A 14,973-nucleotide genomic window follows, 5' to 3' on the forward strand; every position below is an offset into this window, starting at 1 on the left:
CTATTAATGCTGGGCTCTAATAAAAGAATCCACCACTAATATCTGCTGCATTTTCTTTTATTTCTGGTTGAGTATTTCTTATTACACTGATGATTTCCCTGTGTACAGTCTACTCATGGTGTATACATCTGTACTAGTGTAATCACATTCTAATGTAAATGTGTGTATGTCAGTGGTGTATCTGTATATATGTTAATGGTGCCTCTGTGTGTGTATATGTGCGTCATTGTCTGTGTTTGACGAGGGGGGGGGGGGTGGTAGGGGAGCGTACAGGATTCATAGGGCCCCGTACAGTTTTTTGCTATGGGGCCCCATGAATCCTAGCTACGCCCCTGCTAACAGACACAGTGAAGCGGTATGTGGTGGCGGCGGGGGAGTGTTCATTGGGGGAGGGGAGAGCAGGGGCCCATACTCTGTATCAACAGCACTCTAAACATTACGGTTTAGGGCCCCCTGTACAGCATAAACACAGCGACAAGAGTGCTGCTGACACTGACACTCTGAGCTTATCATTAATTCAGCAGCACAGACGCACTGACGCAAGCCTGTCAGAGCTAGTTAGCAGACCGGATGTTGCCCACACGCTGTACAATGTCCAGGTCTGCTCTACCACAATGTCTCTGCCCAGGGCAGACTGTCAGAATACCATCAAATGGAGAGAGACCAGCCAGAGGGACTCCATAATAATAGCCAAACTGTTTCTACAGTCAGTGACTAGTTAGCATGCCCTTTGTTTAAGGCTATGATCATATTTTGTTCATCATTTTCTAAGGCACCTTTCACACATCATTGTTATACTGTCCACAGTTCGGTCCACAGAATCCGTAATTGTGAACAATATAGTACCCATTGATTTCAATGGATCCTTTTACATAATCCATAATTTTATGGATCCGTAAGAGGGCACGGATCACCTATCACTAATAAATGAGTACGTACAATTATAGACACCCCTACAGATGTGTGAATGAACCCTCCACCAATGCACCTGCATGATCACGATGCCTTTTACACGGACCAATTATTGCTTACGAACATTCCTAGGAGCCCTCATTCACCCAATAATCGGTCTGTGTAAAAGTGCCGGAGATCAGCCAATGAGCAAGCAAACGCCTGCTCGACGGCTGATGTCCCTTTTTGTGTTATGTTATGGGCCACACATCTCTTTACACAGGAGATGTGCATCTGATAAAAGTGTATTTTAATGGCAGCACAAACTATGCAGCAATCATTAGTGCGGCCCAGACACACAATTGATCACGCCTAGTAAAGGCACTGCAGGCAAGTGCCAATCTCGCGTGAAAGGACCCTAAGGGTCCTTGAAAGAGAAACGGTCTAAGTTTGCCTTAGCAACCAATTACAGTGCAGCTTTTATTTTATGTAGTGCACATTAGGTACATTAGGTATTAAATCTATGCTCTTATTGGTTGCTTTAGGCAACAAAGACAGCTTCAAAATGTACCTGCCATGAAATTTGGACCCACCATGGCATGCAATCCATTTGCCATCGGAAGTTCAGCTATCTGTGGGTCACACACACAGTACTGACCTAGCATGGTCCTTTCCATAGATAACCAAACTTCCGTCGGCAAGATCGCACACCGCACCAGGTCCACACTTTGTTTCAGTTACACTTTAAGGTTTACTTCTATAGGCAAAGAAACAGTGAGATATCAAGGCAGCCTAGTCCATTTGCTTATCCTTGTTAATATAGTAATGCATCTGCAATCCTCTGTCTCTTAGCAACAGTTCTTCTGAAAATGCAGTCACTGGTACAGGGGTCAAGGGACAGACATTTATTTGTAGTTATAACGGTAATATTGGAAATTACGTGACTTTTTATTAAATATTGACAAACGTGTTAAATGTTGAAAAAGTGAAAAAGCAGTATGTGCACGTTCCCCTGTGTGCTAGCTACATCCATGTTAGTGTCTGTGTATTAGTATTAGATGTATTGATTATAACCCAACATGTTGGCAACACAAATGTCTTGAAATTGCTCTGGAATCTCACTATAGGTCAACTAGAATATAACCTATGCAAGAGCATTACTTCTCTCTGTAACTTCAATGACTCCCTCTAAACAACTATAGACCCCAAAAGGGGCATGTTAAGCTTTAGGGCCCTATTACACTGAGCCAGAATCGTCCAAATCATGCCGATTCTGCCAATTATCACTCCATGTAATAGACAATGATCAGCCAATGATGACGAACATCAGCTGATTGACGTGCCAGGAAATAAACAGAGGGCAGGAGAAGACCAGGAGCGTGGAGAGGTAAAGAGTTAACAGTTTAGGGAAAGAGCTACACGGACATTGCTAACAATGTCTGTGCAGCCCTTGCTAAATGGTAATCGAGCTGTGTGATATGCTTAGTAAATAAGCGCTGATCTAGCAGATTGGCGCTCATTTATATATTGATTGGGCCTGATCTAATAGGACCCTTATTCCCTATTCACAAGATAAGTCTATTATAGAAGGAAGTCCTGCAGTTGGCACCCTCTAATCTTTAAGAAATGGGTCCACAGTCTCCTGACAGAATAGTGTGACAGACGCTGTACCCACAATCTGACCCCCCCCCAAACCACTTATACCTTTGGATAGCTGCTTTTAATCCAAGATCTGTCCTGGGGTCCGTTCGGCAGGTGATGCAGTTATTGTCCTAAAAAAACTACTCTTTAACTGGCAGCCCGTGTCAAACGGAAGTATCTGCGCCCTAACTTTGCACCACCCCTGCGTTCCTCCTTCCCACACTCTTTATCATTAGGAATGCCCCAGGCAGATTGTCTCCTATTCCCCACCTGTGTCATCCCGGCACATGGGCTGGATCGTTAAGGCACACATCCTTTCTGTGTTTTTAATCCACTCCTGGTTTTCGTTGCAATACTGACTGAAATATACTGACCGAAATATACGTAGTGTGAACGCAGCCTAAGGCTGGGTTCACACTACGTATATTTCAGTCAGTATTGTGGTCCTTATATTGCAACCAAAACCAGGAGTGGATTAAAAACACAGAAAGGCTCTGTCCACACAATGTTGAAATTAAGTGGATGGCCGACATATAACAGTAAATAACTGCCATTATTTCAATATAACAGCCGTTGTTTTAAAATAACAGCCAAATATTTGCCATTAAATGGCGGCCATCCACTCAATTTCAACATTGTGTGAACAGAGCCTTTCTGTGTTTTCAATCCACTCCTGGTTTTGGTTGCAATATGAGGACCACAATACTGACTGAAATATACGTAGTGTGAACCCAGCCTTAGGCTGCGTTCACACTACGTATATTTCGGTCAGTATATTTCAGTCAGTATTGCAACGAAAACCAGGAGTGGATTAAAAACACAGAAAGGATCTGTTCACACAATGTTGAAATTGAGTGGATGGCCGCCATATAACAGTAAATAACTGCCATTATTTCAATATAACAGCCATTGTTCTAAAACAGCCAAATATTTGCCCTTAAATGGCGGCCATCCACTCAATTTCAACATTGTGTGAACAGATCCTTTCTATGTTTTTAATCCACTCCTGGTTTTGGTTGCAATACTGACTGAAATACACGTAGTGTGAACGCAGCCTTAGGGTGCGTTTACACAGAAAGATTTATCTGACAGATTTTGGAAGCCAAAGCCAGGAATGGATTTGAAAAGAGGAGAAATCTCTGGTTTGCTTTATGACCTGATCCCTCTTTATAGTCTGTTCCTGGCTTTGGCTTCAAAGATCTTCAGATAAATCTGTCTGTGTAAACGCACCATAAGGGTGTTACAGGGCTTAGAAATGTATCAGCAAATTATCAAATTTCTTGAAATTTCTGAAACTGATGTTTTTAGGGACCAGTTCTTTTTTGAGTGGGTTTAGGAGGCTTGTATACCTGAAACCCTAAAGAATTAATCTAAGGGTATAATTAGAATTTTGACCCTACAGGGGCTTAAGGAAAATATTCACCATTAGGCCATAAAAAATGTAAAATAAAAATTTTTAAATAATAAATTCATTGGATTAAAGTATCTCATTTTCACAAGCAACAGGAGAGAAAAAGCCCCCCAAAATTTGTAACGCAGGTTCTCCTGAGTAGAACGGTACCCCATATGTGAGCGTAAACCCCTGTATGGGCACACAGCGGGGCTCAGAAGAGAAGGAGCGACAATCAGCATTTTCAGTGCAGATTTTGCTGTAGAAGTTTTCAGGCACCAGGTGCGTTTGCAGAGCCCCTGTAGTGTCAGCTGAGTAACCCCCCCCCCCCCCCCCCAAAAAAAAAAGTCACCCCATTTTGGAAAGTAAACCCCTTAAAGAATTCATCTTGGGGTGTGGTGAGCATTTTGACCCCAGAGGTACTAGAAGAAAGTATTGAAAATTAGACAGTAAAAATAAAAAACTAGAATTGTTTTCAATTATTTTTGTTTAGTTTGAAATTTCTCAATTTTACAAGCAACAGGAGAGAAAGGACAAAAGTCAACCCATTTTGAAAAGTGCACCCTTCAAAGAATACATCTTGAGGTGTGGTGAGCATTTTGACCCAACAGGTATTAGAGGAAAGTATTCAATATTAGACAGTAAAAATGAAAAACTAGATTTTTTTTCAATATGTTTGTTTAGTTTGAAATTTCTCAACTTCACAAGGAAGGGGAGAGAAAAGGCACCACAAAATTTGTAAAGCAGGTTCTCCTGAGTACAACGGTACCACATATGTGGGCATGAACCACTGTATGGGCACACAGCAGGGCTCAGAAGAAAAGGAGCGTCATTTTGCTGGAGCAAAACTGCAGCTAGTATCGGTTATTAGAATGGTGCAGTTGCTAATTTTTTTTTTTTTTAAATTAGATTACAAGTAATCTGGGGTGATGACGGGCATCCTGGGGGTGTTAACTTGCTATCTGGGGTGGTACGAGCAGTCTGTGGCAATCTGGGGTGTTTGCTGGGTATCTGGGGGTGTTTACTGGCTATATGGGGTGGTAACGGACAATCTGGGGGTGTTTACTGGCTATCTGGGGTGGTTACAGACAATCTGGGGGTGTTAACTGGATATCTGGGGTGGTGATAGACAATTGGAGGGGGGGGGCAGGGTTACGGGCAGTCTGTGGCAATCTGGGGTAGTTACGAGTAATCTGGGGTGGTTACAGGTAAACCGGAGTGGTTATGAATAATCTGAGTGGTTACAGGTAATGCGGGGCACTTGACTTTTTATCCCATCATCAATTATTATTGGCGACAGGGGATACAAAATGCCGGCAGCATTTGGAACAACTGATCTTTTTTTAGTAATCAAATCACTGTGAACACTAGGGTTAATCCAGAGAGAGACATGTATTTATCTCCTCTCACTGTGGATTCACGGTGAGAGGAGATGAAAGCGTGCAGCGCCCTTTTCCAGTGGCCGCTGTTATACTGTTAATAACGGCGATTGCCAGTGTGGGGACCGGTTGGGACTGACCCCACATTCTGCCCCAACCCCTCAGCTACCTCCAGTAGCTGAGAGGAGGGGGCTGCGGGCCTTACCAGCCAGGGGCAAAGGACCGACCATAGGCCCAGGGCTGTTTACCAAGCCTGGGCCCCCCAACCCACTGTAACTATGGCAACACTAGCGAAGTATTCATAATACAGGAAAGATTATGTCATGATGCCCTGAATTGTACAAAATTGCTGTAAAATGAGAGCGATTTTTTGCAAATCAAGGCATAACTGTATCCAGGAGACAATACACCACTAAAAGTATGTCTTTTTGGGAGGCCATGGGCCCCCCAAGAGCTCAGGGCCCCGGACTACCACCCGAAACTGACCTATTATAATTCGCTACTGTTACCAGTGCCGCTGCACTATTCTGTGCTATCGCCATAAAGAGCTGATGGCAGCAGAATAGAGCCCATCGTAAAAACCCAGATCGGCGGTCACTAATATAATACATGTATTCTCTGGGTCACTACGGTTACAGTGATACCAAATTTGTGTAGGTTTTTTTAACTTTGGCGCAATAGAAACTAACTTCCTAGCAAAAATCCTCAAAAAACGGTTGCCACATTGCAAGATCGATAGCGTTCTTATCTTTTGCGGGAAGATGTGTAGTTTCTATTGATACCAAGTTTTATATGTATATGACTTTTTGATCTCTTTTATGACGTATTTTCTAAAGCAGATTGATAAAATACAGCTATTCTGGTATTTTTTTTTTTTTGACAGCGTGTGTTGTGCGATATAATAATTGATACAGTATTATAGATTGGGTCTTTACGGATGTGGCGATACCAAATACGTATAGGAATTGTGTTTTTGATGTTTTATGTAATCGTTTATTGTATATGGGAAATGTAATGCATTTTTATTAATGGGTGGGGGCTTAGGGGAGATTGTTTTGGTGCACTTTTTTTTACTTTTACACTAGTGTACATTACTGTACACTAGTGTAACACTTTGATCACTTATACAATACACTGCACTACTACTGTAGTGCAGTGTATTGTATAATGTGACCATCCTGCCACAGCCATGCCTGTCAGCAGGATGGCATATCCATGGTAAGCCTGGGGACCGGACAGCACCGCGGGACATCGCGATCACGTGAGTATACCCGTGGCATCGAGCAGGACCCACCTTAACCCGTTAGATGCTGCTATCATGATTTGACAGCGGCATTTAACGGGTTAAACTACCCGGAGCGGGTAGTTTGGGGGGGGGGCAGCAGTTTATTCTGATGCATTCGCCGTTAAAAGGCGCATGCTTTGGAGTAAAGCCCATGTGACTGCCGTAAAAAGGCAGCATGAAGGTCACTAAGGGGTTAAACCTTAGGGTATGTTCACACTGAGCAAATGTGGCGCAATTCCGCGGTGAAACTCTCTGCCACAGAATCCCGCCTGCCTCAGTGTCAAACAGCGTCTCTATGGGAGGGCTCGCTTGTCTCTAAGTTAGTGAGTGTTTCCACAGAAGACCAAGGACCAAGACATTTGTATGTCTTAACATCTTAATAAGATGCTCAGCCAGGCTCAGGAGGGAAAACTGTAACTACCTAGCTCGTTGCTGAAGCCAGATCTCCTGCTCCATATGTCACTAGTGATAATGGCATGCCATTAGTATGACGCAGCTACGCCAAGATGGTGGCTCCGATGTGGGGTAGAGCCAGTAGTGGATTATAATAGGGGTGTTTCGGGCGGCAGCCCGGGGCCAAGAGCTCCGGGGGGGCCCATGACCACCCAAAAAGACTTTCAGTGGTGTACTGTCTCCGGGCTACACTTCCGCCATGATTTGCAAAAAATCACAGTTTTTTTATGGCAATTTTGCACAAATCAGGACATCATGAGATTATCTGTCCTGTACTATGAACGCCAGGCTAGTGCTTCCATAGTTACAGTGGGGTGGGGGGGCCCAGGCTTGGTGAACAGCCCGGGTCCTATGGTAAAGTTAATTGCCCCTGGGTAGAGCCTAGCTGCCTAAACCTCAGCCCTTGAAGCGTCCGATTCATCTACTTGTAATGGTTATATAGAACAACTTCTTTGTCCATCCCTTGAGTAGGAACAAACTCTGAGCAAACTAGTTAAATCAGTGCCAGCGCACAATACATAAGTACAAAGTACCAGCACAGCAGCACCTAAAACACAATTCCTTGTAACCTGCAGGCCCAAGGACAAAAGATAACTCAGGGCTGGAAAACAATAGGGGGTCTATATGTACTGGAGGCGGGAGGAGCTTACTGGCTTAAACATTAAAATATTTCTATAATTTGCGGGCTCACAGGGGCAGAGACACCCCTTAAAGGGGTTATCCAGCGCTACAAAAACATGTCCACTTTCCCCCTACTGTTGTCTCCAGTTTGGGTGGGGTTTTGAAACTCAGTTCCATTGAAATAAATGGAGCTTAAAGGGGTTATCCAGCACTACAAAAACATGGCCACTTTCCCCCTACTGTTGTCTCCAGATTGGGTTTTGAAACTCAGTTCCATTGAAGTAAATGGAGCTTAATTGCAAACCGCACCTGAACTAAGGACAACAGTAGGGGGAAAAGTGGCCATGTTTTTGTAGCGCTGGAAAACCGCTTTAATTGTGCGGCTAATTAGGACGACGGGGAATTTCTCAGTGCCTCGGTTCAGTCACATGCCTTACAAGCTTCTGTGCTAACTGACCACTCTAAGTGATATCTCTAAGGTGGGCAGTGACTAAGCATAGAGATAATGGGTCATCATGCAGACAGGGCAACAGAGAATTCTAAAATGTAAGGGCAGAATTGTTGTTTTTTTGTCCTTACAGACTCTCAGTATTAATACTGTGACAGTGAAGCTAGAACATGATGCTAAACCATGGTTCCTCACATTTCTCAGTTTCACATTCCATTTTCAGGTCTAAGTGTTGTGTAATTATTAGAATACAAGTCTGATTATGGAATATTTCCCCTTCTAATCACTAACAATGGATCATTTTGAAGATATTAATATATTAAGGAAAGTATATAGCTAGTGAATACAAAATGGCAACACTGCCATCTAGTAGCAAACATATGTATTGCATACCCACATTTGCAAATCTCAACCAGAGATTTATTCTCCCAAAGTCCACTCTATTCCATTATTTTCAACTAATGGTCCTTTTACACGGAGCGATTATCGTTCGGATTTTCACGATAACGATCGCATTTGAGTGATAATTGGCTCGTGTAAACACGGTAAACGATCAACCGACGAGCGAGAAATCGTTCATCTTGGTGTTTCAACATGTTCTCATATAATCGTTGGTCGTTCGCTGAAAATTTTCAGATCGCTCTATGTAAAGTTTTTCACAGATTCACCCTTTGTGTGAGATGGGCTTAAGCAATCTTAAGACAATCGCAATAACGAACTATTCAAATTATTTATCTTTTTCTCTAACCGCTGATCGTTATAAATATAAAATCGTTGCCTCATAATTTGTTAAACGAAAGATTGCACGAATTATCACTCCGTGTAAAAGGACCATCATCTCTGTACATGGCCATTGTGTCTATGCAAGACCCCTCAAAATGACAGACTGTTTGCCAAGCGGCAAGTCCATATTTCCTCTCTCAGCAGCATGGAATTAGGGAATTGACAAGCCATTGGAAAAACTGTTCTTTGATTTGTGTCAAAGAACAGTTAATCTAAGCTAAATGACTTTACAGAGTATATCTTACACCAGACAGGCTAGTTAAAGGAGAAGTCCAGTGAAAAACTTTATTAAAGTATTGTATTGCTCCCCAAAAGTTTTACACTTATTACTGGAAATGCTTATAAAGTGCTTTTTTCTTTGCAATTACTAATGCATCAAGGCTTCACTTCCTGGATAAAATGGTGATGTCATGACCTGACTCCCAGAGCTGTGCGGGCTGTGGCTGCTGGAGAGGATGATGGCAGAGAGGTGTTCAGTGTCCCCCCTGCCATCATCTTTTCCAGCAGCCAAAGCCCACACAGCTTTGGCAGTCGGGTCGTGACATCACCATTTTATCCAGGAAGTGAAGCCTTGATGCAGTAGTAAGTGCAGGGAAAAAACACGTAATAAGCATTTCCCATATTAAGTGTATATTGGGGATTTGTATAACTTTTTTTTTTTTTTTGGGGGGGGGGGGGGGGGGGGGGGGCAAATCCAATACTTTTCAATACAATACAAAAATTTTCACAGGACTTCTCCTTTAAGCATCTGTTAGTGTCTTGTTTTTTTTTTTTTTTACAAAAAATATACTTTTTTAACCTTGCATTTGCATTTTTGGTTAATACAGTTGTAGACCATGTGTACATACAGTAAAAAATGTTCCAGCCATGATTGTGCCTCTCACTATAAACCATTTTCCAGACTTCAGTTAAAAAATGTATACATCATGCATTACATTAAGTGCTGAAAACATCCACTTAAAAATAGCATATTTTTAAACTGTTTAATGCACTTTTTTTGCATAGAGCTGCCTAATACAAATCTATATAAACTAGTCCAAACATCTGAATTGTTGTTTTTGACATATATACCAAAAATGTGATTCAAAGGGGGGCCTTAGCCTGTTTTGTTCCTATAAAAAGTGGTGCTCAAACCAACAATTCCTATTTAAAATAGTATATGGATCTTTGCCTGAATTAGGATATAACCCAGACCTAGACTTAGAAGCAGTATTGGCTTTGTTTAGGTACCCCATAGAGTCAGATTTCATTGGGAATATTTATATAAAGTATTTCTAAGGCTCAAACTACATTACCACCATGATTAAATAGTCTTGCAGGCACATGATACAATATCCTATAATTTCAGCATTGTTCCATGTTTCATTGATCCATCATGCTGCCATCTGAAAGGCCCCTACAGTCATTCCAGATTACAGTAATTATTTCCCTGACTTTTTCACATTTCTCATGTCAGCGAGAAGGTTAATTATTGTGATTCTTATAACAGTGTGGTGCATATACTTTGATATTAAGTAGGAAAGTAGCTTTTATTTTATTCCAAATATTCCACAATGTGATCCATACATGGACTGGCGGATATTAACATCCTTTATATTTCAAAAGATCTCATACAGTCCATAGTTTAACTGCATATATACTGTAGGTAGTAGACATTACTATATACAGTGATGCAAAACTAGGGGCATCCAAAAGTTCAGAACTAAGTGAAATATGATTACAGTATAATTTTTGTATATTAGTTCTCTCTCTCGCCCAGCCCCCATCCTTCCCAAGCACAGGAACGTTTGGCTAGGCTGAGCTATCCTTTGTTTTCTATGGGAAGGCTTATATCTCTGAAAACAAAGGGGTTGGGCAGTGAGATTTTCGACATGATCTGTCGATGGCCCCACACATTTTATAGGGATGTCCAAAGCCACTATGAGTGGCAAATAGGCTGACATAAAGGTGTATGGAGACCTTAAAGGGGTATTCCACCCAAGAGGTAAAACATTAACAGCTCCCAAACCTATCTTTTCTTACTCACCAAGTCCCACTGAGTATTTTGAGCTGTCTCTCATCTTTCTAGCTATTCCTGAGTTTTTCTAAAAGCCTGTCTATGTCCAAGATTCTACATTTCCCATCATGCATTTCTTTTCCCTGATTGGCCTAAGACACAGGTGTCAAACTCAGGCCTCCCAGCAGTTGCAAAACTACAATTCCCATCATGCCTGGACAGCCAAAGCTAAAGGCATGATGGGAATAGTAAATGTAGCCTCTTTGCTGCAATTTTGCAGCTAATCGCAGTAAAACAACACCATTTTAGCAGGAACACTCATTGTCGATAAACGGCCCATATAAAAGGTCCAGTGATCAGTGTAAAACAAAATAAATGGTGCAAGTAAAACTGCTAGAAACTAAAGTGGAGCAACTTGACTGCCTTTTATTAAAAAATAAATATTTTCATTCAATGCAGTGGTGTTTCCATGGGTGCCAGACACTTTCTGTCACTAGCTAACAATGATGTCATTCTGGGAGAAACAAATTTTTTTTCTGTGTCTAACCCATTTTCATTGCATGCGCAGTGGTACAGGAGATTTATTGGTAACCATTGTCGGGTAACAACGTGCTAAGGGCCAAGGGGCTGTAATATTGCATCGAAAAAAGCTTTGGGCGACATATTGTTTCCCAGTACTGTGACAAAAAAAATAATAAATAAACACTACATGACTTTAGCGAAAAGGTTTTGTTTTTTTTTGTGGCCATCATCGATGAAGAACTTGTCAGTTTGTAAAAATGTGCGAAAAACTCAGTAACCATGACAATACAAAATATTTTGACATTAAACAAACATTGTAACACCACTAACATTGTGTATGTCATTTAACGTGAACAGTGTCAGAAAAAATATGTTGGTTGTTCTACCAGGAGGTTAAAAACCAGAGCACTGCAAGGACATTACTGGCAATCCACAAAAATCAGGTGCTTCACTTCACTTCATTCCGCAACATGCATGCTCAGTTGTCGCTTTAAAACTTTATGGCATAGAAAAACTAAACATAAATGTGCGCGGAGGTGATATCCAGCATACCTTACATAATCAAGAAGCCTATTGGCAATTTACATCGGGCACCCGCATGCCAGCTGGCATGAAAAAACACAAGGAATTACTTTCCATTATTAGCTACTGAATGTGAACATGAGGCTTTTCCGCTGCAGTATATGTTCCAGTGTTGCCGTTTTCATTGTAGTTTATTTATTCATATATGTAGCCAATTTCGACTTTTGCACTCCCGTTTTTATCCTTCTTGTGCTTAAAAGGCCATAGCACTTGCATTTTTTCACCTAGAAACCCACATGAGCCCTTATTTTTTGCACCACTAATTTTACTTTGCAATGACAGGCTGACTTTTTTCATAAAGTACACTGCATAACCAGAAAAAAAAATGTGTGGTGAAATAAAAAAAAAAAACACATTCAGTTTATTTGGGGGGTATTTGTTTTTACGCCGTTCGCCCTGGGGTAATACTGACTTGTTATATATGTTCCTCAAGTTGTTAGGATATGTAACATGTATAACTTTTATATTATCTGATGGCCTGTAAAAAATTCAAACCATTGTTAATATATGTTCCTTAAAATCGCTCCATTCCCAGGCTTATAGCGCTATTATCCTTTGGTCTATGGGGCTGTGTAAGGTGTAATTTTTTGCGCCATGATGTGTACTTTCTATCGATACCTTGTTTGCGCATATGCGACTTTTTGATAGCTTTTTAGTACAATTTTTCTGGATTTGATGCAACCCAAAATGCGCAATTTTCCACTTTGGGATTTTATTACACTTACGCCGCTTACCGTGCGAGATCAGGAATGAAATAAATTATTAATTCGGGTGATACCAAACATGTTTATTTATAACATGGGAAAAGGGGGGTGATTCAAACTTTTATTAGGGGAGGGGATTATTTATTAATAACGACACTTTATTTATTTATTTTACAAATATACTAGAAGCCCCCCTGGGGGATTTCTAGTATATGCACACTGATCTCTTATTGAGATCTATGCTGTATAGTTATGCATCTGAATCCTTAATTAGCAGGCACGGCGATCGGACCGTGCCCGCTAATTGTCACGATCCTGGGCTACATGTGGCACCCGGGACCGTGGCGGTTCAGAGCAGGGTCGCTCTGTAATACTTTGTAATAAGATATGGTAACATTGTTATGCAGTACTGTCTGGTCAGTTTTTAATGTGTAACACATCAGTATCTCTTGTAACTTGTAATCAGCACACATGTGTATTTAAATATCTGATGGAAATAGCTATGTTGTCTAATCCCGCCATGCTCAGTGTGCTGCTGTAAGTGAATGGAGAGGGCGCGCGCTCGTTCGCTGCCGCCGCTCTCCTCTCAAAGAACTAACATGTTAGTTCTTTGAGCGGAGAGGAGAGGGAGCGCCCTCTCTATTCACTTACAGCAGCACACTGAGCTCGGCGGGATTCCGATGCTCAGTGTGAACTGGCCCTAATACTAAACTACTGACTAAAATTTTACTACTGTAAGACTAGCAAAAGTTATTAAACAATACATCAAGATTATTGTGGCTTTATCCAATGCAGGAGGAAGATTGATTCCAGGAATAGACATTTCCAGGGATTTTAATACAACTGAGTAGCGGGTACTGTGTCGAAGAAAGAACAAAAACGGCATCCCACGTAATTTTGAGGGGGGGGGGGGGGTTATATATATTTTTAAGGATATGATAAATGGACCTGTATTCAGATAATGTATCATGTGACACTCTTGCTTTGTGCCATAATTCTGGTTCATCTGGTAGGAAAGAAGAGTTGTTGAGACCAATGAGATTTCAATTTATGTGGATGATGTGAAGTTGTTCTTGGGTTAACAATTATTATAAAATGTGGGGCATACACTGTGCCCAGGATTAGTTGAAATTAACCTATATGTATGTCTGTGGATGATTTAGGACGAACATCTCTAAAAAGGTCAGTCAATTAAATATCTCTGAATTATATTAGAGAGAATAAACGAAAAAAAACTAGCTGCATTCTGTGGTGTTCTTTCCATCAAATATAAAAGAATCAGTGATGTTGGGGGCAACAAACATATCAACAGAGTGTAAATTGTGCTAAAACCTCAATGCGCTCGCTCTTTATATTTAAAAAAATCACCTTAGATTTAACCAGTACAACTTAAAAACCCTGACTGGCTGCTACATGAAACAAGTCTACTTTACATAGTTATAAGACAAGTAAATGGACTCATATAAAGAAGAAATTTAAATAAGTTTATGACCACTGTAAATCAAACTTTATTGCAGTTAAAAACTGTTCAAGTGCAGTTAATGTCCAAATAACAATATACAGTTATAATCTACACTTCCAGAAATTGTCAGAAGAGAGATACTGTACATCCCTTAAATAATGTCATCCACTAATTACATCAACATATGTGAGGAGCACAAAAATTTACAACTCTTTAATGTATTTGACTTGTTGCAAAAATTTATTTTTAAAGGTTTTTTTAAAGATTGTGTCTAGTTTCAGAAGTAAAATGTACAACTTTAGTAACTTATATAGATACAGTCACCTCAGAGAGTACATTTCAGGCATAGCATAAATGGAAGTATGCTACTTTTCTAGTGTAGCACCAACAGAAGATAATAAAAGTTTGGGCATTAGAAAATCATTTTAACTAGGGGCAATTATAGTGTATATAATGTACTAGGACATGCTTTAAATGGGAACTATAAGCAGGTTAGACAAACCTAACCTGCTGATAACGCCCTAATGCACAGGAGCACAGAGGAGGATGGTATGGCTCTTAGCTTCTACCTCTGCCCCTTTCCCATGCTGTTAGCGGTTTAACCCTTGGTCTAGAGCACCGTTAAGAGCACTGCCCCATCCCTATAGCGCAAATCCGGCCTGCCCGCTCCACTGATCATCATTGGAAGGAGTGGTCCGGCTTGGCATTATGGGGGTGGGGCAGTGCTCTTAATGGTGCTCTGGACTAAGGATTTAACTGCTAACAACACAGGAAGGGGGCAGAGGAGGAAGATAAGAGACATACCTTCCTCCTTGG

General features: G+C 41.1%; 1 protein-coding gene across 1 annotated transcript in view; it reads right to left on the reverse strand.

Moving 5' to 3' along the window:
* Positions 1–14,899: 14,899 nt before the first annotated feature.
* Positions 14,900–14,973, reverse strand: part of YTHDC2 (YTH N6-methyladenosine RNA binding protein C2) — a 72,525-nt gene continuing 72,451 nt past the window's right edge. Inside the window, exon 32 of the transcript XR_011362182.1 lies at positions 14,900–14,968. The gene's annotated coding sequence lies outside the window, so the exon portion shown is untranslated. The remainder of the gene's footprint in view (positions 14,969–14,973) is intronic.

This window comes from Dendropsophus ebraccatus, chromosome 3 (genome assembly GCF_027789765.1).
Source record: "Dendropsophus ebraccatus isolate aDenEbr1 chromosome 3, aDenEbr1.pat, whole genome shotgun sequence".
In the NCBI taxonomy this organism is placed as follows: Eukaryota; Metazoa; Chordata; class Amphibia; order Anura; family Hylidae; genus Dendropsophus; species Dendropsophus ebraccatus.